This window comes from Pezoporus occidentalis, unplaced genomic scaffold (assembly GCF_034315485.1).
Source record: "Pezoporus occidentalis ecotype Australia unplaced genomic scaffold, CSIRO_AGI_Poc_V1 ctg149, whole genome shotgun sequence".
Lineage (NCBI taxonomy): Eukaryota > Metazoa > Chordata > Aves > Psittaciformes > Psittacidae > Pezoporus > Pezoporus occidentalis.
The window spans coordinates 1,054,891-1,079,384 of record NW_026913305.1 but is presented as its reverse complement, the minus strand read 5'-3'; the positions used below and the strand labels follow the sequence as shown (position 1 = coordinate 1,079,384).

Below are 24,494 nucleotides of genomic sequence, written 5' to 3'. Positions count from 1 at the left end.
CAGGAAGCTGATGACAGCATTGTCTATCCCATACCTTCTGCTCTCAACCCTATTTTATACATGGGACACTGCAGCAAAGATAATTGAGTGGGTTTTAGCTAGATAAACAGAGAATGGAACAGAAGTATCTTGTCCAGAGCTTCCTGTACCTCACTAACACAAGTTTGTGTGGCACTCACAGCCCGCCTGTTCAGCTTGGGTCTGTAACCACCATAGGTGTGTGCTGAGCAAAGAAAGCATAGTCCTGGGTCTCAGCATATTCCACCTAGAAACCCCACAGTTCCATACCTACCATTTGATATAGCTGGGTAAGATGAAGCGTACTGAGTCACACTTGATCCATCTAAGATCCCAGCAAGAAAACTGGGAACAGCACCTGACAGGTACAGCTAAAGCCCATATTCTACCCTCTTCAGCTTTTGCCATGCTAAGGCATATGTTTCTTATTCCATGTGCCTAAACTTCGACAACTATTTACCCATTCCCTAATGATTTGTCCAGGTAAAAGCGGCCAAGTGCATACTGGTATATTAGTAAAACAAATGCAAAGTGATCATTCTCTTCTGTTCCACCGAAAAAACGTATCTGCACCACTGAGCTCAGTTTTGGATTCCCCCATACAAGACACTGACATACTGGAAAAGACAGCATCCACCTTCAAGAAGAGTCTAAGAGGGCAGCACAGCAAGGGACAAATGTCAGAAAAATGTCCTAAGCAATTCTGACTCAATATAAGGAAAAACATTTTTGTCATGAGGGTAATAAGATATTAGAGAACATTGCTCAGAGATGCTGCAGAAACCGCATCCTGGGAGACATTAAAACTTAGACCAAACAGTTCCTGAGCAGCCTGACCTAACTTCACCTGCTCTGAGCAGAGGGTTGGACAAGATGATGTTCAGAAGTTCCTTCTGATCTAAATGATTCTATGAAATCAGCAATATTTTACACAAGGGATGAAAAATTTGATTTCCTATTGAGAATCAGTCAAATTTCTAATGAACTTGTTCTATTTTTTATTATTTTGAAGATAAAAGAATTAAATTACATTAGGAATGGAAAATTACAATTTGTAACTGCAAACATGGTGCTATCATTATGGATGAGAAGAAAGAAAATCACTAACTCCATATTGTAACACTAAAAATAGTAAGTAAACTAAAATCCTTTTACCTTTTTATCAGTATACTTAATAGAATCATCATGGTCAAAACTGTTTTTACAGAAACTCTATTATCACCATTAAAAAGCTGTACACAACAAAATATATGCTCCAGAACATTTTATTCAATACCTAATTGGGTCTCACATTCACAAAATAGACATACTTTAATTATGCACAAAGCTAATTACACAGAAAAAAGTCATGATGTGAGACATTTATGAAGACCTCTAATTTTATTCATTTGCAATTAAAAAGAAAGAATTAATTTTTAATTAGAGCTGTTTTTTCAGTCAAATGAAATTATTTGTAAAGCATACCAACTTATTATAAAGTTCCCACAGTTGTTTTTTTTTACCGAAATTTTAAAGTCTCTCTGAAAGTTTCCCTCTTTACTGTCAGTTATGATCCTATACGCCCTCACTGCTCTTTTGGCCATTTTCTTTATGCCAGATCCTGTTTCTAGACATTCATGGTGTTTTATGTTATTATCAAGCCTACAGACCAGATTTCAAACACAAACCTGTTCCCAGACTTTCAAACATAGAACATATATAGAACTCAGTCACGATTTTTTATAGTTTCAAAAGTATACACACTGATTGTGTACTGTGGTTAAATACTTCGAACTAAACAGTATGCATATAATCCTATCCAAGACTCACAGCATCAAACAAAAGAATGGTACTTTTATGCTTTGATGGCTACAAAAAGGCATTAATAAATTTCTATTCTCTAAACGTACATGAAAAGGCACAGTGAGATTTATACCCTCAAAATACAGCATAAATCACTGTCTCAATTCATCTTCCTGAAAATGATGCTTGAATATAGCCTATGATGAGGCGGAATACATCTGAGAGGTTTATATTTAATGATCTGCTTTAATCTATAAAGAATCATACTACACTGTGCTCCTAATGAAAAGAGACCAGCCTTATCTAAAAGGATGTGCAGGAAGCATGCTAGTAGGCGTAGGCAGCAAACTAACTATTAAAACTGCAAAGAATAAAATTTCAACAAATTGGTATCATAGATCACTACAAGGAAGGGGCTGCCCCCATGATACTGTGGAAAGACTTTTAATGATTTTTCTCTGGGCATCTTTTATACATATAGTTTATCTCCAGTTTCACTAGAAGATACTTTAAGCAACATAGAAAGTACTGGTAATTCTGTGGCATTACTTGAAAAAATAAAAATAAAAGCTAGAGAGTAGAGAGCTAGTACTGAAGATGAATGATCAGAGCTGAAGTGCTGCTTTCCTTCCCTCTCCCAGCGAGTTGTGTATTTTTCTCCGTGCACTTTTCACTGTGCATGTTATATAAATGATGTTTACCAGTGTCAACATGACATCTAAAATCTTTAATAAAACAAAGCATAAGGTAATCTATAATTTTAAAATACCATTTCTATGTTGGTCATTACTTGATAAAATGACTTAGTATTCATAGTAGCTTCATAAGAAAATAACTATTTAAGGTCACATGAAAGTATTATAGTTAAAAACAATGCCACTGATGCATTAAAGTTTTTCTTTTACATTGACCTTAAGGATATATTAATAGGTATTATCAATATTGTTTAATACTCTGTGGATAATTGTGAGAAGAAACCTCAAAATCAGCTCTGATAGCAAATGATTCTAATTATAGTTCTACTTCTAAAAGTTTCATTTGATCAGTTCAGTGAACCCGTCAGTGTAAGCACAATTCACTGTGAGCTTGCAGTAGGAAATACTCATGAGTCCTTAAGCATTCCCTGTAGAAGTAATTTTACAAATACTTGCCATATTTTCTGCTTTCAGAGATCATAGCAGTGACTTCAGTAATAAATTTTTAGAATTGAAACTTGCCTGAGTGAATAAGTCTACATTCTAAATCCTATTTTTCAAACCAAACTTGGATCTACATACCTTTTATACTATATTAGTTTTACTCTTTTGGATAGGTATTTTATGTAATAATTCCAGATGTGCTGGTAGCATCCAGCACAATATACCATAATAATTATATATTATACCTTATACTTTAAACCTGTTTTCTGAATCTACATAAAAATACAATTAAGTCAATATTATATAAGTACTACCTTAATTTCCAGCATCGGAAGGGGGCCTACAAGGATGCTGGAGAGGGACTTTTCATCAGGGACGGTAGTGATAGGACAAAGGGTGATGGGTTTAAACTTAAACAGGGGAAGTTCAGGTTAGATATAAGGAAGAAGTTCTTTACTGTAAGGGAGGCACTGGAACGGATTGCTCAATAAAGCGGTAAGTGCTCCATCTCTGGCAGCGTTCAAGGCCAAATTGGACAGAGCCTTGGGTGATACGGTCTAGTGTGAGGCATCCCTGCCCATGTCAGGGGGGTTAGAACTATATGATCTTAAGGTCCTTTCCAACCCAAACCATTCTATAATTCTATGAAATCACTTCAACTTCTGCACATGGACAAGACCTATGCAGTGATGGGCTACATATTCTGCAAAACAGGACATGCTGTGTCACAGTTACTGCTGAAGTTGTCATTGTAAATAACTAGACATTAGGTACCAGATTTAATATCCATCTATATTTTCAGATACCTTGTAAGATAAATGTTGTTAGGAAGATACTGTTAATAGCGACCATCAATTTTTTCTCTTTCTCTATCTGAAGTAACTGAATGGGAAGTGTGTCAGAGCCATTCTGTTCTGCAAAATGATTGCATAAAGTGCCTATTTTATTCACACAATCCAGATACAACACTAATATTGTACATTCTACTCATAAGTATTTATAGTACTGAGACGTGTTTGAAATCTCTATAATTTCTAATAGATAAGGAAGTATAAAGAGTCTCATTCTGTGGTTTCTATTGGCCCTTAAAGATAACACAACAGAAACTATGAGATTTAACATAAGTATACACACTATATATATATATATATACACACACACACTGATACAGGTGTATCGGTATCTTATGGTACAACATAGTGCTAAGACACTAAAAATTCTTTTGAATCCATATGAACAGAACATTTTACTCAAGGCAGACTGAATAAATTCAAAGTTGTTACAAGCCGGTCCCAGAAGATCCAGTAACAACATTTACATAGTCTACGTATGCTCTCGCAAAGTATACGCCAAATGAGAAAAACACCTTTCAATATCCAAGCACTGTGACTGAATGAAGAGACCATTTTTATCTGAGAAGGAATCTGCACCAGAGAGTGTAAGCACCTCTCTGGCAAAAAAACATACGACAGAAAGAGAACCCTTCAGCTGTGGATAATTTTGAAGGCTTTGAAAGATACTTGAGAGAAATACCTGAATCAACATACTTTCAATGTCTGAACCCTAAAATATGATCTCCACTGTATTAAGGCTTAACATGAACTGTTAGCTGTGGAGAAAGGAAATATTCTTAAGCAGAAACACTAGTTTTAAATTGATCTATTTTATACACAAAGCTGAAAATTGTAGATGTCAGATTCACTGAATGCAAAGAAAAACTTGCACCAAGAGCAAAACCTTTAGTCTTTGGAAATACACTTGCTATTCCTACACAGCATGTAGTTCCTAGAGATGTGCCATAGTCTATCTTTTTTTAAGCCAGTGTTCACAGAAAATGGGTGAGAGCTCCACAGTAACCTTATAGAAATGGAAAGACAGTAAAACTAGACTCTTTAATAGAGCTTGTGACTTTCTCACTTCATATTTTTCTACAACTTTCTAAAGCGGGTGTTGAATGGCAAAGAATACCATTTGAGATTGATGTATTTTAATTATCTTCAAAACAGCTGTAGAAACCTCCCATAGATTACCTTGTTATTATGTCTCATTCCTGACTTAGAAGGATCACCTCTGTGAAAGCACACTCCATTCAGTTACTATTCTTACTACAAGATTGCTGCATAAGCTCAAATGATTCTGAACTGTGGAATCATATTCACTCTAAGCAACAGACTAATTTCAACAGTGTATTTTACAATAGTGAGGTTTTACATGCAAGATTGTGGATTCAGGTCCAAATCACTAGCCAATAGTAAGCTAGTCAGAAGAAGCAAAACATACCAACCACTGTCACAAGTTGTGCATGTACACAGCAGAAGTAAATATTAAGGCATTGAACTACCAAGCTCAGTAGTTCAAACAAAACTGAATACAAAACTTACACAAAATACTTAAGTCATCAGTAGATATTTAACTGTGTAATTATTTTTAACGCGCTTTCTCCCTGGTTATACAGCAAGTCTCTCATGCTCTTGTCACTTTACCTAGGCACAGATGATGGTTTAGGCCACACAGGTGGTTTGCTTTCTCTTCTTTGTAGCATCCCTTCAATTTTTGAAAAATTAAAAGTTAATAAGTTTCTTGCTTTTACAGCTAGGGAATATTCTAAAGTTTGAACCTTTAAACTCTGGACAGACAGCCTATATGAAATCTCAGAGATGCATACACTCAGCCGTTAGTGAGGAAACCTAAGACTGATGATTTAAATGACAGCTATTTCAGTGCTAACCACTTCATCTGAAATATCCACTTAACAGTTTCATCCATTATGCATAGACTAATCTGCAGTCCCTGAACTGTCCTCACCTCTGAAACTTCATTTGACTAGCAGGATAGAAAAGAGAATAGGGACCTTTTTCTATCTGTGTTAAGCAAGACAAGTCAATCTGCAATGTTTTACACTGGAACTGTGAAGTCATATCTTCACACCAAACAGCTGGTAAAATAGTATTTCCATAAACTTAAAATATAGTGTGGGAGGGGAAAATGGGACTTCTGCTTGCACCTGACAGTGCAGACCTCTGTTTGCAGCTGCAAACTATTTCATGGATACCTTTAACAAAACAGTCTTTCCTTTCTGGCTCAGCAAGAAATAAAAATAGTCCTGTGGCAACAGCTATGGAATTTAAGCTGTAAGTGGGATATAGGGATGAAATTCAAGTTCCCATAGTTATAAGTTATGGTGGTCCAGGAACACCCTAGCTAGTCTCCACATAGATGACTGAATGGACTGATTGGGAACAATGGATCAACATGAGACTGAGTGATTGCCTAAATTCCTAAGCAGCCTCTCCACAAAAGAATTGGCTTAATTGTTAGAGGAGCTCTGAAGGTGGGAACTTGGGAGAGTCCTGGAGGTTTTCCCAGGCAACTCATGCTATGGCTGGACCACCTGATAGACACTATTTGTACAGTTCAAAGTGTTCCTTAGATACTCGGTTGGAGAACCTGGCCATCCCAGAGACTTCTTCAGGCAATTCCTGCTCTAGAATTGACCAAACTGCACAGGGAAATGGTACACGTGCATATTATCACAGTAGAAAGCCGGAGGAACAGTCACACAGGAGAGAGTCTTTTGAACATACTTAAGATAGTTAGGAAATATTTTGTACATAACTTGGATAATAAATAACAATGAATCATTGCCATGGAGTAGCACTGGAAATAAAGATTCAGCAAAACAGCAATTTAGAGCATCTCTCCCAATACAGCTGAAGATACTGTTGGAGGCACCCTTATTATCTAGAGAGAGAGCATGTGACCATTCTGGTCAAGATGCTTGATTCCCCGCTTCAGTATCACCCTTTCCAAAGCAACAGCCTCAATGGGGCACTAATCAAAGAACTTTCATTTGATCAACAGCTAAAAAAATGACAATAGGAGCAGATGAGACCAGAGCTGGTCCAGATTTGATTTGCATTCAAGATTCACAAAATCAATTCTCTAATTGCCTGAATTTTGTGAACCTAATAATGAAAATAGCTGCCATTTATTTAGGCCTCCTGAACTTGTTAAAGAACTTTAAAAAAAAAAAAAAACCACAACACTGGTCTACATTTAACATATTTGAACCTGTACTACGTACTGTCATCTGAATAGTGAAGATGGGCAACCAGGAAAAAGATGACTCATTTTTGTACTGATATTTAATTTCCTACTCTACCAAAACATATTCATGCATTATAGGAATGCCATCCAGAGGGAACTTGACACTCTTGTGAGGTGGGCTGAAGCCAACCTCATGAAGTTTAACCATGCCAAGTGCAAGGTCCTACACCTGGGTCAGAGAAATCCCAAGCACAGCTACAGGTTGGGCAGAGAAGAGATTCAGAGCAGCCCTGCAGAGAAGGACTTGGGGGTGTTGGTTGATGAGAAAATGAACATGAGCCGGCTTCTGTGTGTGCTCACAGCCCAGAAAGCCAACCGTATCCTGGGCTGCATCAAAAGGAGTGTGACCAGCAGGTCAAAGGAGGTGATCCTGCCCCTGTGTTCTGCTCTTGTGAGACCTCACCTGGAGTATTGTGTGCAGTTCTGGTGTCCTCAACATAAAAAGGACATGGAACTGTTGGAACAAGTCCAGAGGAGGCCACGAGGATGATCAGGGGACTGGAGCACCTCCCGCATTAAGGCAGGCTGAGAAAGTTGGGGCTGTTCAGCCTGAAGAAGAGAAGGCTGCATGGAGACCTCATAGCAGCCTTCCAGTATCTGAAGGGGGCCTATAAGGATGTTGGGGAGGGACTCTTCATTAGAGACTGTAGTGATAGGACAAGGGGTAACGGGTTAAAACAAACAGGGGAAATTTAGATTGGATATAAGGAAGAAGTTCTTTCCTGTAAGGGTGGTGATGCACTGGAATGGGTTGCCCAGGGAGGTTGCAAATGCTCTGTCCCTGGCAGTGTTCAAGGCCAGGTTGGACAAAGCCTTGGGTGATATGGTTTAGTGTGAGGTATCCCTGCCCATGGCAAGGAGGTTGGAACTAGATGATCTAAAGGTCCTTTCCAACCCTAACCATTCTGTGATTCTATGACAAGTTCTGATGGAATTATCTTTGAATATGACTAAGAGAGCACATGGGATGTATAGAGGGAAATTTAAAAGCTTAAGGTGAAAATTAAAATGTTCCTTTGGAAACTCTCACATGCATCCCTTCCAGACAGACCCATTTTTGTATTCAGAAAAATAGCATTAGGGAGGTACCCCACTATTTGAAAGTTTACCAAGAAGTCAAAAAGTAAATTAAAAAACCCTTCTCATTCTATTATTTTGTTATTTCAGTTTTATTTTGTAAATTACTTGTCTCTACAAACCAGCTTTCTGTTAATTATGAAATTTTTCATGCTCCATTTCTTTTTACCCTTTGTTATAGCACATACTAGTCTTAAAATAAGTTCCATAGGATAACCTTCTAAACTCCTTGTCGTTTAAGCCTCAATAACTGGTGGCTTCTCTTCCTTGGGGTTCTGCTGCTTTATAATTTTCTGATGCCTTTTTTAGGTTCAAATTCCAAAAGTAGGTAATGTAAATTCACTCCCGAATTTAGAAGAAGACTGAGGTTTTATTTACACTACCACTGCTTTCTTTCCAACATTACACTGTGCCTTTTGCATTTGAAGACTGGCCTTTGGTATCACTCCTCTGTACTTAATCTTATCCTCTTATGCCCATTGTCTTGCAACCTTTCTTATACAGCTCTACCTCAGAAGACACCAGAGGGCAAAGGGGCAATTGATACCGCAGTTGCTTCCTATGTTAAGGAGATATGCATTACCCTGCCACACTTTCCTGTGAGGAAATCTTTATGACTACATCCTATGTGGCTGCAGTCAGAGATATTTGAGAGTTGTACTGGATCCATTCATCAAGATTCACATTCAGAAACCCTGAACAGGCCACAGGTCTTTGCCCAAATAACCTTTGCAAATCTGAAAAGACAAAAATGTTGCTTTTGTACTGATTTTTGAGATGTATTATAGCTTCTAATTTTAGCCTACACACACATAAAATAATCTGATAATAATAATTCCAATAATAACAAATTCCAAGTGTACTCCAGTGTAGCTGGTTGTTGTAAAGGGCATAATATCCCAGGCAAAGTTCAGGCATGGGAAAAGAGCAGTAAAAATACAAGGTCACTCTAGAAACTTAACCTTATCTCCAAATGTCTTCATAGCTTTTAAAAAAAAATTTAGTTCTTTCTTTATTATGAAGTGGTGAAAAAAATGAGTTAAGGATCTATTTGATAACAGGAAATTCCATTAAAACAATGTTTTAAATGAGCACACAAAATTCTACTGATAAGGGCTACAAAGCCCTGTGATACAACACAAGATAGCACTACTACAATATCTTGTACCCTATTAGAGACCTTTACCCTGTAAGGTGCTGAAAGACTCAACTTACACTGCACTCAGTGCAAGGAAGCTGTGAAATTGAAGCTATTACCTCATGAAATTGAATCCTTAAACCTTAAGTTACTTAGAAAAAGGTTCTTCATTGTTAATTTTCCTCCTGTAGAATTTAAAATACCCCTTTTGGAAAAGTCTGCATTTGTGCATTTTCTCATGTTTTCTCTTTTCTTCAGCCTGTACCCAGACAATCTTGTAACACTGTTTTCTATTATAGTGATATCTGAAACACTGTGCATTGTACCCTAAATACTGATGGGACAGTTAATGGAAAAAAACCCAAATAATTAATAGGTCTAATTAACTGGAAACCAAGATATTGTAAGCAAAACAGTAACAAACAATCTGTCTGGGGATCATCCAGCAGCTGAGCCCTCCTTTCCCAAACATCCGCACCCCCAACAGCTCTTTCTATAGACCTACCTCAGAAAATACGTGCAGGAAAAAAGGAAAGAAGGAAATTGATGCTGCAGTTAATCCCTTGTGGTCAGGGGACAGCATTACTGTGTCCCACTCGCCTCTGAGCAGCATTTCTAGATCCGCTGTTTAGGTCCAGGACTGCTGAGAGGCACTCTTAGAAAATTCAAACAAGCTACACATTTTACTTGAGACATCAAGTTAGGATAGTTCTTCTAACATTGAAAATGTGCTGACATCTTTTATTGATTTACAGAAAATTATAACATAACTCAAGATTTATGAAGAATAAATTCCTGCTGTCAAAATCCACCCAATACATTAGGAATATTGTTAGCAGAGGAAGATGAGATTATGCTATTTTATACTGTGCAAGACAGAGCAGGTGATGAAGCTGTATTAATGATGGCAAATAACTAATCAGTAAGGTACAAAGTGTAATACAACACAATATATCTTGAATGTACTAAATTTTTTTAGCTGTTTAACAGACAAAATTTTCACAGATTTTGAGAATATTCAACTTTTGGGCTGAGACTATGTATAGAAAATTACATGCCAGAGTCTCCTTTTCAAAAGGTTATGATTACTTGAAAAACAAAATAACACAAATGAACAAAAACACAAAAAAACCTCCACAACATTGCGAAATCCAGCTGACCTTTGCTGTAACTTTTACTTTCAGGATATGCTATATCATTTTTCCCACCTTTACAAATTATTTTGAGACAATGAGATAAGTTTGTTATAAATATTTCAGGTATATCTATAGCATGGCAATAAAATGTTGATTCAATTCAGCGCCTCCAAATACCGTGTATATACTAAAGCACTTTTACTGAAGAACTATTTTAGAAATATTTTACTGTGCTTTAGAAACCTTTATTTATTCTACTTTTTATGTCCTTCCACTGGTAAAGCCAGCCATGATACCATGAGTTCAACCACCTGAGGTCTAGAGGGAGAAGAAAATTTTAACTTACCATTTTATAACTTCCAAAAATTACCTGACATCAGTTTTCTATAATAACAATGTTACTACTTCAAAATAAAATATGATTCTACTTATTAGAGCTAGAAATGTCCTCTCATCTGAAAAGATCAGAAATTCTTGTTTCCAGTTCTGATATGCAAGATTCAAGATCAGTCATTACAAACCATTAACAGCCAAGCCTAGATGAAATACCTGATGTTAATTCAACTATACCGATTACTGCCATTCTTCAAAATGCGGGTGGATTTGCTGAAATGTAGAACAGATATTTTTTTCCTTTAATGCAAAGTAGTAGTCTAAACAAATTAATTTGTCTGAATGGAGAGGAGGGGAAAGGATTAGTGTGGAAACCATGACATAACCAACTTTTTTGGATCTAACTGAAGCTTCTGTGGAAAAAGCAGGCTCATACAATTTTTGCTACTGCACTACTTAGGCTTTCTTGCATATTAACCAATATTTTTTGCAGGAATCCATGAGTAAAGAACAAAATCAGACTAAATTCTGAGTAACCAAATACTGCCAATGTCTCCACTTCTGTTATTACATAGCTCCAGGATGTAACATAGAACAATGGTAACTCATTTGCAGTATACTTCACTGTGCATGGTGCAGACACAGATTAGAGGATGACATAACGGATAAAGCACTGGCCTTTCACCCTTGGGATTTTGTCCAGCCTGCAGTCCTATCAGATAATGGGTTTGGCAATCTCCACTAGTCTCTTTTGGACACTTATCCCTGCTGCAGAATCTCTCTAATTCATCATATAATTTAATACACCTGGCAACCTCACCACCAGTTCATTCTTTTGATACATAATGGCGCAAAGTGAAGTCAAGGGTGGTTAATGTTCTGACAACTGGCTATTATCTCCCATAACAGCTGATTTTGAGAGGATTATTACAGCCATAAACCATTTTATAAAAATTGGCAACTGGGAAAGCAGTGTAACAAAATAAGGTGATATTTAGAAGTTTTATCACTGATTTTCTACCAATCTGTAATGGAGTTTCTAACATCCAAAAAATGCTGGAGAGGAAACTTGAGATTAAAGGTACAGATCATGAGCCAAGAAGCTGGGGCCTGAACAAGCTTATGGCCAGAAAAGCTTGACTGTTTTGAGGTTACAGCTGCTTTTTTTTTGTCTGTTGTTCTGTCAAATACAGTATATTTCTTCTGTATTTTGCCTCAGTTATTAGCTGACCTCTTCCATTTATCAGGATTTGTCCTTTTCACTTTGAAGTATTTCACCACTGTTACTACTCCAGTTTTGGATGCATAGCCTCATTCACAAATGAACAAGGGACTTCATTGCTATCAGGACCAATTGCTGAAGATATAGGTTATATCTTCAGGCAAAATGAAGGGGCTGTACTCAGTTTATGGGATAAGAAATCAGCTCACTGAAAATGTGGGTAAGCTTAGGAAGACAGGCAACTGAGACTCCAGTCTAAAGTACAATGGTATTAACATAAAAGCAAACAGACAATGGTACCAAGGTACTCAGAGTCAAACAAATCAGCATGCACAATTCTCACCTGAAATAAGAATTAGGCCTGTAAAAAGGATTTTTAAATTTCACTAGCTAAAATCTAATAATGTAATTGCTGTCTGAGCACCAAATTCTGCTACCAAAGGCAAAATGATTTTGTAGCCATCAAACTGTAGAAAGGATAATTGAAAAAGGTACCAGATACAAGGTCCTTCTGTGCTTTCTGTTAGATCCACTTGGCTACATCTGTACAATGCCATTATAAATATTATAGGTTAGTAGCATTAGTTGGATGCTATATATTTAATCAACAAAACTGTTTCATAGAATAAATTCTGTGCAATGAAAAAAAAATAAAAAAACCCTTTAAAACAAATCCAGAAAAATTTGAACCAAAGCCACTCCTGCTCTGAAACTCATTACTAAAAATGTCCAGTTGAATAAAATATCTGTTTCATGGAAGCTTTATAGAATTGTGTTGAAGTGAGCTTCTGTTTTGTGACTCAGGATATCACCTACCTTTTTCATGCAGACTTGACTTGAGCAAGGAGATGTAAATCCCTGCCTGCGTACTTTGAAGCAACCATTTAAGGTAAAAGTCAATATAGTGCTGAGCTCAACTTTGTAAGCCTATGTTTATTTTTGCACAACTGAATTTTGCTAGTTTTTATACTGATTTCAATGGCTCAAGGTTCAAGTTTTAGAAATCCAACCAGCAACAGGAAGTTTTATGAAGTAGCACAGAAAAGTGTAGTTACATCTTCTCATATAATGCAAAGAATTTTACAAATTACAAGCAAAATAAAAAATTGAAGGCTTTACTTACAAGAACAGGAAAAAAGTTTGTTCACGGAATTTTAAGATTACCTTACTAATTCACTGAAACCAAAAAACAGACAAAACAAAAGCTACAAAGGCAGATAACTGCTCTGACAGAACAGCAGACCCACTGCTTGGCAAACTGATAAGAATGTCTATTTGTTGTTGGACTTTCTGTGAGTAGAAGCAATACAATTTCTTTAAGAAAATATTTCTGAAAACGCTGAGTTAGTGGATAGAAAAACAAATGAGATTTTACATAAAAACTGTCTGCAGTGCTGAAAAGCCTTTAATCCTTCAGACACTGTGTATATACACCATAAATTGTTTGAAGCATCAAAGTGGTACAACAAGGACATTAAATAGACATCATGTGTATCTATCTTGACATTTCAAGCAACTGAAAGCAATTGCTGCGCAGACTATCATAGCGTACTAGTCAGTATTAAAATGACTATACAGCCTTTATCTTTGATTAAAAATTAAATTTAGCTCTACTTTATCTTTTTTGTAGCCCTACAGCATTCATGTGTTCCCACAGTTAAGTCAATTCAAACTAAATATTTAATACACTGTTATATTTCATTGACAGGATGTTCTCTGTCTACTGGATGAGGGCAGCCACTGAGAGGGGTGGCAGTGAGAAGGGTAAGAGGTGACCTGCTGCAGAAATGGAAGTAGGACACAAAGCTGATGATTGTCAAGAACGAGAAAGAAGTGTAACTGAAGCATAGCCAGTGGGTGAGCGATGAGGACTGAGGGCATCAGGGCTTCCAGGGTGTCACCGAGGCATGTCTGCTCTGCTGTGAGTCATGAGCCATGTCTGTCAGACCCTGTTCAGAAGCTCAGTGGCCTTCTGACCACATAAAGTGGAAGGATTACACATTAACTATACCTGTATGTAAATGCTATCTAAAATATATATGTAAATGCTAGGTAAAACTTGTTCATTAAGGAATAAAGAGAGTAGATAAATATTTAACATGCGTTTCCAGACTCCACTTTTGGCATTTTAGCTGATACCATAATTTTTACAAGTGTTTATTACTAACGTACAGGCAGCTTTAATGACTGCAACAGCTTTCAAAATACTTTTGTGTATTTTCTCACATGGAATGGGCTGCCCATGGAAGCTGTGAATGCTTCATCTGCGGCGGTGTTCAAGGCCAGGTTGGACAGAGCCTTGGGTGACGTGGGTTAGTGTGAGGTGTCCCTGCCCATAGCAGGGGGGTTGGAACTTGATGATCTTAAGGTCCTTTCCAACCCTAACTATTCTATGATTCTATAATTAGCTACAAACTATTACCTGATTTAAGTTTGTAAATGACTGTGAAAAGACTCTGGAGGCCTAATGTTAACCTTCATCCACTCCAGTTATATGAGAGAAATTACAGACTCTAATTGACTCTTTAAACTGCAAAGAAATAGAATTTTCATAACCAGCTTATTAAAAAAAACGAAGACCCCCTTGGGACAGGGCAAATTGCTTCTACCCTGATCCGCTTATCCTTGTACAACACCATACAGAAGACTCATGTTGTCTGACTTACACAGCTCATATTTCTCCCAAATTAATGAGCACTCAAATTATTCCAGCTGCCCCCTTGGCACAGGGAAAAATTGAAACTCCATGGCTGCCAAGTAACGTGTATAACCCAGCTGCTAAATAAAATGTGCTTAAGGGGACACAGCTGTTGAGGTGCCTATTTACATTAAAATAAGTCCATGGATACAGAACAAATGCCTAAAGACAGCAAACAGTGCATAACACTTTGTTTAACCCTTTCACTAAACCAGGTCACAAAAATTTGCAACATCATTTATAGGCTAGATGTAAAAGCACAACCTCTTCACCTCATGATTTATTTCTTCCAATTTGTCTAATCTTGGAAACTTTCTGATATTCTTCTGCAGAACTGGTAAATTCAGAGAAATCACATTAAATAGTACAGTTCACATGACAGAAAGGGCAGCTGATTTTTGAAAACAACTCTACTTGGTAAAAATACAGAACATTTAACTCCATTGCCTGCTCTCCAAACATATGTGCAGTGTGATAAGCATTATCTTCTAGACAGTAAAACTTCTGAAAATGATACTTGCAGGAGATTCATACAGACTTGTTGAGTCAGACCAAAAGGAGGCCATTGCATTTTTTGTGCCTTAACCCACATAGCCTGCTAACTCATGTCCACATGAAAATAAGGATACCAGGTATTATCTTTAAAATGCTAAACAGTGTAGGAGCTCTGTTCCATAAGTGTTAGCTATCTTCTAAACAAATTCATGATGCTCTGATTCATAGACAATGTTTTTTAATTGTTTTATAAAACAAGACTGTAATCCAACCGATTTGGAAATTATCACACCAGGTATGAAGCCATTGAAATAACAGAGGCCAATACAATGTATTGCAATACTTGGCCAAGATCTAGCACCATAATACAGTTTCAAATTCTAACAGTCAAAAACATTTGCTTTGTTTGGTAAGTATGCATGAGATCCCAGCCATAAGAAAATATATGCAAGCTAATTCTAACCGGAAGTGTACAAAAACCAGCAGATAACGAAGAGGAGGTTCAATTAGTCCATAGCTTATCTATTTTTGCCTTTACCAGAAAGTTTACTTGAGCATTCACTGACATAAAGATTTTTAACTGTGGGATTAGGAGCTAAGGTCATATTTGGAAAAGAATGGTAGATAAGTAAGATGTGTTTAAATCAACGAAATCTGATAACTATTCAGAGAGTATTCAAGGAACTAATCAAACGAAACTTTAAACCATCAGTGAATATTTTTTAAGATCTGTGGACAGCAAAGGAAGTGTGAAGGACAAGAAAAGGGAATCATATTTCTAAATAATTTTAGATTTTATTTTCAAAACCAAGAAAAGGAAAAACCCCTTTAGAATTACTTCCTAGATTTTACTAAACAGTAAGACAATAGCAAAGGTGATTAATCAATTCACAAGCATATACACATAATGTAGAAAGAAATAGCCAACATCAATATAAGAGCTACTCTGTGAAACCAATCTGATTTCGGTTTATGACAAGTATCTTTCATAATACATCAGAGAAAAGAGGAGGAGAAAGGTATCTTGGATAAATTCTGTAAGTATTTTTGAGAGAAGTATGGTGATCAACACCAATCTAGGATTCATAGGCAGCATATCATCCATGAGAACTTCCAATTGGGACTGAGAGAAAAACAAGCCATAGCACGTTATCTGCTTAGTGATGTTGCCTACCTCTAAGGACTACTAGCCAAATGAAATGAACATAAGGTGAATGCACTTCTCAGCTGTGCTCTCAAAGTGCATTCATTATTGTCATATTAGGAAGAGAATTTGGTGGAGGGGGGGAACATTCTGGCCTGGATTGAGCACATTTTAATAATCTGATTCTGGATTTAGATGACTGACTAAAGAGAACACTTAAGAATCTGTCAAATGACACAAAGCTGGAAGTCATTCCAAACACTTTGGAATACAGAATCAGAATTCAAAGTAGTATTTTTGTGCAAAAGAAACAATCTGAAATGAACAGGATTAAGCCCAGTTCAAGTGTGTAAATAATTAGGAGGGATAATTCTAATGCACTGACAAAAGATGAGGAATACATTTGCAGAGGACCAGAAAAAAAAAAATCTAGATTTTGAAAAAAAACACAAATTCATTGTCGATCAACAGTGGCAAACTACTGAAAGAAAAGCAAATATCAAACGCGTGCTGCATGTTGCTGAAAAATGGCAATAAATACTTGACATGAATGCAAGACAAAGGAGGTGTCTATCCAGCTCTACTCATGATAAAGAAAACTGGAAAAAAACTTTAGCTAGACTTTGTATTCACTGTTCTGCCTGAGACTTAGAAAAGCCTGTGACAAAGCAGGAACCCCGCATGTCCACAGGAATATTTCTTTTACTTCTCATTAGCTATCAGAGATAATTTGATAAGCACTGTAAATTAGAATGTCATCCAACAATAAGATCCATTTCACTTAAGGCTACATACATTGTAACATAATGTTCATCCTAGTTTATTAAACATTAAATACAAAAAACAGGTTTGCTTCATCATAACTGTTAATTCTTCTCTGACTGTGCTCTGAAAGAGTTATTCAATGATTTTCCCTGTGGCTGACTCCAGGTACTGTGGTTACTGAGCTAGATATATGTCTTCCTATTAGCCCTTTCATACTGTTGACAAAACACTGGGGGTTCTTACCTCTCAGTTTGAATTTATTAACATTCCAACACTTGTTAAATATCAACAAAAGCAGTTACGGTGTTTGGAAAGAACTATTTTGACTTTTTTAAACCTTGTGCTAGAAAGAATGAAGAATGAGGAGCAGAACTTCTTTGAACACTATGAGAAAGAGCTAAGGGAGGTCCATCCTTTGAATTCAGAGTAGAGAGCTACTTTTTTTTCTTTTCTTCCCCTCCTCCCTACCCCTCTTTCTTTTTTCCTTGTTTAACGTGACTCACACGCTATGCTCTGAGTTCTGTACTTAATTATAAAAACATGCTGTTTGCTTTCTCCATTTTCACCGCTGGTTTTGCATTGTCCAAACCATATAAAAGTATGCAGTGATGTCACCACATGTATCATGGACAAGAAAAACAGATGAATACTCTATAAACACTCCTCGCTCTTAGAACATGTAGCCTAAACAAAGGGTTTCCTCCTCCTTTTAGAGAAACATGGGAAAAACTAGAAATGGGAAACAAAATGAGGACATTGAGCATCAGCACACTTATATCTGACTTACATTTGACATTAAGAAATACAAGAAAATCATTACTGGTGAAAAACAAGGAACTCCAAAGTTAAAGGATAAAATAATTCATTTTGCTGGAGGAGTTTTGACACTGAGCAACTGATTTCTTAATAAACTTCATGACACACTACATTTTCCTTGTGGCAATCTTTTTCAGAAAATAACTGAGCCTATTCAAAGAGCACCTCTTCTGGCTTTTTACTGCCTCCATCACTATGCCAGTTACAATATCTAAAAATCAGATCAGTAATTCAGAACTCTAGGACATGTCTAACACCTGGAGTTGCTTCAAATATCTAAATAAAATGCTAAACCTTCAGTAATTTTTTAATACAGTTGCTTGATGCTGCCTTTGGGGCCCAAACAAAAACAAAAAACATTCTACCTACAAGTAGAATGGTAATGGCCTGTACAGAGAAAACATTTTCAGAAAGCGTCTGTCCCTTCAGCACATATCACCACCCATTACAGAATTAGTAATAAATCTGTCTATGAAGAGTGATTTCACAATCCAGCTAGACAAAAAGATGTCCTAAATTCAAGTCTGTATTTCAAAGAGACACCAGATACACACGATAGCTTCCCTATGTAACAGCACATTGCAGGAAAAGCCATCCTCTTCACTGGAGTGAAGAAAGGAGGTAAAACAGTACAATTCTCAGGAAAGAATGAATTGCCATGTGTGCTAAGATTACTTCTACACTGCAGGATAGCACCAGCTAATAGTGGAGAAAATACTACTGAATTTCAAAAAAAAGCTTTCAATACATGAAATGAAAACCCGGGTATATCACATCTTGCATGTTATCCTTAAGTGAATTTCAGCTGATCATTACAGAACAAACCACCTACAATTCTGCGGCCTCCAGAGACATCACAAGTGCCTTTTTGGAGAGACAGCTGTCTGTAGACCATAAATTTGTCCCGAGGATCAGTTACCTTCAGTTAAGGACAAAGTGACTGCTTAGCGCTTGGTATCACTGCAATCATTTAAAAAAGATACTTTGGAAATAAAAAAAAAAAGAGATTAAAAAAGAACAAAGTAAATGCCCTCAGTGTCAAATAGAAGACAGGAGAAGCAAGAATGAAAGAAAGTCAGAAGACAAAGACAGCATTAAAGAAGGAAATAGCTTAAACTAGAATGAGGACAGCACTTTGGAGAACAGTAAAGGGCAGACTTTGCTCAGCAGAACCAAATGAGGGGTTTGTATAAAACAGGGAGTTTAACAAACTGCACCGAAAACTAGACATTGAGAGTTCTTAGTGTTATGAAATTGAATAAACATCCTTCATCCACTGTCAGGCAAGACAGGGGAAAAAGTGCCCAGCTGAGATACAAGGGAAATGTAATAAAAATAATAAACATTAAGAAGATATGAGCCTAACATTGTATCTTTGATCTAGTAAAGGGAAATACTGACTGCATATAAAATGAGACCAAGACAAAACCAAAAAACACGAAAATACAGAAGAGAGAACATGTGCAAGTTCTCTCTGTAAAAAGTATGCCTCAGGAAAGGAAATGTGCAACAAATTAAGACAGAGATTTTATTCACCCTTTTAATGAGACAGCAGAAAGAGAAAAGGGGTTACTCAATAAAAGGTAGAAGTAGGTTAATTAAGCCAGACAATGTCTGACACATGGAAGTAAGTCCCTGCCCAGCTGAGCCTGAGGGCCCAGCAGTCCCACAGCCCCGAGCAGGGACAGCTGTCACCGAGGGAAGGTCCAGCCCCCAGCACTGATGTTTCAGTCTGCCAGAGGGAGGCAAGGAACTCAGGTGGGTGCCAGAGGAAGCGGAACGGCCAGCTGGGGGCAATAAAACTCCAGGAATCCTGGCTAATGCCAGAGAGCACGAAAGCAAACGTTCCTCCACTAAAATCGTTTGCCTATTTGTCCATCATTCCCTTCCTATTCTTGTGCCCAACTCCACAAGTCCTTTGGGTTTGCCACTGCCTTCTCCTCCACAGGAAAAACACTTGGTGTCTGTATTATTTCTTCTCACCATCACACACAGCATTTAAGGACTGCTATATTTAAACACTGATCTGAAATAAAGATACGTGTGAACTGAAACAAAAGATTTATTCCTGAATAAATCCATGAGCGGACACTTAATTCAGAATACAAATGCTAATATTTTTATCAGTTTAATCTGTTTGGAAGATACAAGGACAAGAATACCTGCATGTGGAGTTTGGAAATACTCATTCAAATTCAATAGATACTTCTCAATATTGCCAAGCACAGGCTATAATATATGGTGTGCTCTGTGCTACATGGATATGAGATGTACTTGTATAATGCCACATATTTCTTTCCACTGGAAGGAAGGAAAAGGAAGGAAAAGGAAGGAAAAGGAGACCCTGGACAGAAAAGAGCCTTTATCATTTAGGTAAAAGGTTTTACTTTGTATTTCTTTAGATTACATACAAGAGCTCCACCATGCTGAAATCTGAGAGATAGGGTGTTATTCTGAATCATAATGTGTATACAGCTTGCTGTAGTTCAGAAATCTCACAGAAAACTAAATACAATTTTCCAACAGTGCATTCGTATGAAGCAAACAGCACACAGACACTATCATCTCTCAGTTTATAGCTGTCAACTTTGACACTTCAGATTTCATTCTCAGATCAAACCAATGGCCCTACAGATGCAGTTTAGAATGAACATGAACAACCCTCCCTATTCAAGCAACACCTACTGCAAATACAATTTACACACCAATTTGCAAGCATCTTCTGTAACCTTTTTGTCCCCATGGAAAGCTATTTATAAGCTTTTACTGCCAGATGCCACCTTCTACAGCACTCCTGTTCCTACCTATGAATTTCATCTTTCAGTGATCTTCGGTGTATTTTTTATTCACTGCCAAATATTTTCTTTTTTTAAGCTGAGGTATGTTTGTAGATTTATGCAATTTCCCATACAAGCATACTTCCTTAAGTAACCTTTTTCTGAAAGCAGAGTGATAAATTGTACTAGGGTTTTATTTTAAAGCATCACTAGAAGTAGAGAACATATATAAATGTAAAACACCATTCAAGGTATCCCTCAGACAAAGAGATGTACATAAGGCCTCCTGAACATCCAGAGGATGCTAGTAGTTCAGCCATGGGGAGCTGCACATGGACTTCTAATGTGCTTTCTTTTATTTCTTCTCACTCAACGTGCATAGGGAGCCATAAGTCTCAGCCACCTCAGTCTCTCCTCATTCAGCCAGTGCATTGATTATCCGGGACACTGTCAGAGGGAGATTAGGATAAGGCTGACAGTTAGTTGGCTGCTGTTGAATCAGGAGAAAGCTCAAATTATGCCAGTATACTTGAAGGAAGAAGTCAGCTTGTACACTGAAAAGGTTATCTTCCCTTTTTATGCAGCATGTATTCCTGACATTTGTTATGCACATTACTAACACAGGAGCTGCAACAGATCCTCCAGCTGCTCTGGAACCAGCAGCTGAGCCTAGGAAAGCTTTCTGTGTGGGCAACTAGCCAGGGAATTGCAATCATTTATTTCAGATGTCATCCCTTCTATGATCACTCTTTTTCTTAAAATCAGGCTGTGGCAATACATTCCATGACAAATGTATCAAGTCAATTCAGAAATTTAAAACAATACAGAATATAATTTCTACACTAGCTTCAAGAGGAAAGTCAGATCTATCGATCCCAAATAATTTGAACATGTTTATTTGAGAGTCTCATTTGGATCCCTCAGCTTTTGAAAGTATTGAAGCTGCTTAAATTGTCCTTAATTTAAAAGAGGACAGCATTAGAGCATTTTCTATTAGAAAGTCTTCATTTGGGAATAAGTTCCAGCATCTTCCTGAAACTGTCTGGAATCTATGATGTTCATTAAAACTTAATAAAAGAGCCATCTTTTTTACAGAGACTTGCAGCAAAGTAACTAATTCAGCAAACACAGAAACAGGAAAAGAGTTTGTTGTTCCACTGGTAACTTAATAATGTTTTAGCTATTTTATGCAGAGATGCCCAAGGCACTTTACTGTTACCTATATAATAAAAAAGTAATATGAAATTTATAGAAGGTCCAATAATTAGATAGGTGAATTCATTAATATTTTGCCTCAGGAGATACTGAACTTTTGCACCACTCAGGAAACTGACTGTAGCTGTCACCCAGACAATAAAGAATAATGCAGGGATCTGGGATTCAAAGACCTGAAATTAGTTCCTTTCTCTGTCAAAAATGTACAGAAAGTCTTTACATGCCTACTTAATATCCTATTTGCAGTCTGACTGCAGTAACTTAAGAGTAAATTTTCCAGTTCATGACTGTCTTCATATGAATACACATCATTACTAGCACCACAAAAAACAATATGAAAAAACAGAATTTACTCGTGTCTACGAAGAATGTTTGTGACCAGCAGCACATTAGGATCAAAATGAATATACACCAGTTTGTTACAAAAGACTTATGCCAGGAAATAGTTGCTGTTATTCCTCACTTCATGCTATCATTGTTCCACTTTCATGTACACTAAATAAAAACCAAAGTAATAACTAGTGAGATTTTAAAATCACTGTTATTTTAAAATGAAGATGCTAAAATTCTTCTTGGAACAATTAATGAAAACAATTTTACTTGAAAGCATTTAAACAAATTGAAACAGCTAGGGAATAAAGGCATTTCATACTTTGAATTTTAGTCTGTCTGATAATTTATGTCTAGATACTGTTAGAGAACTCAGAAGTGACCAATAGACCTATATATTCGCTACACATAAATTCAATATTCTTCTGTATTCTGTATTCTTCTGTACTTTGCCAGCTTTTTTAAGTAAAAAGTCATCAATTCATGTTACATTTTAAGTGAAATTTGTTGCAGTACCAATCATTTATCTCATAAATTTTATTTCCATTTAGTTTAATAGAGCTACTTTAGACTTTAAGCTATCTCATAAAGCAGAAATGAGCTTACCATCTGATTGTATGCATCTTTGATATCTTTATTCCAGTCTTAAAAAGAAAACATTGATTCACTCTACTTTTCCCACATTCTTCAGCCTTTAATTTCCAGAACCTCAAAACAGACGTTTTAATCTCATCCTGCTTATTCTCTTTACAATTTTGCTTACGTCCAGTCCATTCTACGTAAGCTATTACCTCTAATTTTATCAACTAAGTAGGACTTCACAATTACTATACTAATTGATTTGGTTAATGATTTTATCAGGACAGAACATTTTCTTCATTTTTGTTTTTGCACTAGCTCTATTGTTTCACCTTGACTAAAGCATTTTCTTTTCACTAAGGGAATTCTGCTCTGTTGGCATTCATCATATTTCTGTCAATGAACACTCAGGAGCTCTACTTATCTGCTTCAGTGCTTGCTGTGCTGACCTAGATGTCACAACACAGTACTTCACAAAAATCAGGTTCTAAATAGGAAAATCACAGCAGTACAATATGCCTCACACTAGAAAACTGTTCAAATGTCCTAAGGTCTTTCAGGGATAAAATCCACAGTCTCAAAAAAATATTTTAGATTCCAAAAGATAACCCACAGGAAGATTATCAAAAGTTAAACAATGTTGATAATGTAAAGCACAACAAGAAATATGTTTTCGAGTGTACATTTCAGGTCAAATTTTGCTTTACCTTCTGGATTAAAACCATCGCTACTCTTTTCAGACAACCAACTTTTTCCATCTCCTGAAATATACAGTTTCCACACTGAATGTATCTCTTGGTCAAAGCTTTTAACTTACCAACATGCTTTAACTTGCTAACTCCAGAGCCATTTTACAATCAAAATGTGTAATAACTGATTCTTATTCCAGGATTTACTATTAGTAAAAGTACCAAAACATGGGAATTGTTCATCTGTAAGGGCCAGACAAAATAATGGTAACTACTTTTGGTTTTTACTTTGTCAGTGTCTTGCCTCTTTCTTAAATAATAAGCCCTGTTTAACCTTCATTTTTGGTTAGGAGTTTCGGAATCAGAAAGGTTAAATTGCATTTCTAGTAAAGATTACAGTTCAACCATGACATTTTGACAAGATTTATTTATTATATTAAAAGAATTCAAAATTAAATCAAACAAACTATATCTGATCCGCAACTGAAAGAAAAGCTACATCACCACATCTCTGTACAGTCTATAATTAGCAGGGGATAAGAATGAATTTTAAATGCTTCACCAATTCAAAAGCTACATGGTTGAAAAGGAATGAATTGCTGCAGACCTAGGAGAGTCTGTTTCAATGTTGATTTCCCACCAAGAACTCACTGGGTGGATAAAACTTCAGAATCTCTTGTGATTAAAGTGTTTAGATTATGTCTTAACTTACAAACATGCATTTTAAAGCATCCTGTCCTAAAAGATTTAATTGATCTGTCCCCTGTCCAAACAGCAGTCCCCACTTTCTTGCATACTTTGGCATAGGTTGGGGGTGCTAAAACTGCACCTTTCATGCTCCTCTCCTCAATCAACACATAACCTTTTATAAACATCTCAGAGTCCAGCCTGGCAGTTATCCCAAATGCTCCAATCAAAGAGATTTTGTTCAGGTTTATCCATTCAGTGTCTGGTTTATTTTTGTTTGGGGTTGTTTTGGGGTTTTTTTGGCCATTTTTTGTCTTTAGTAGCTGTAGACCCCAGAATCTAAGCTT

The 24,494-nt window shown here is 36.7% G+C and overlaps 1 protein-coding gene across 4 annotated transcripts in view; it reads right to left on the bottom strand.

The window, feature by feature from the left end:
- CACNA2D3 (calcium voltage-gated channel auxiliary subunit alpha2delta 3) overlaps positions 1-24,494 on the bottom strand; it is a 451,679-nt gene that overhangs the window by 160,173 nt on the left and 267,012 nt on the right. The gene's annotated exons all lie outside the window — the stretch shown is intronic.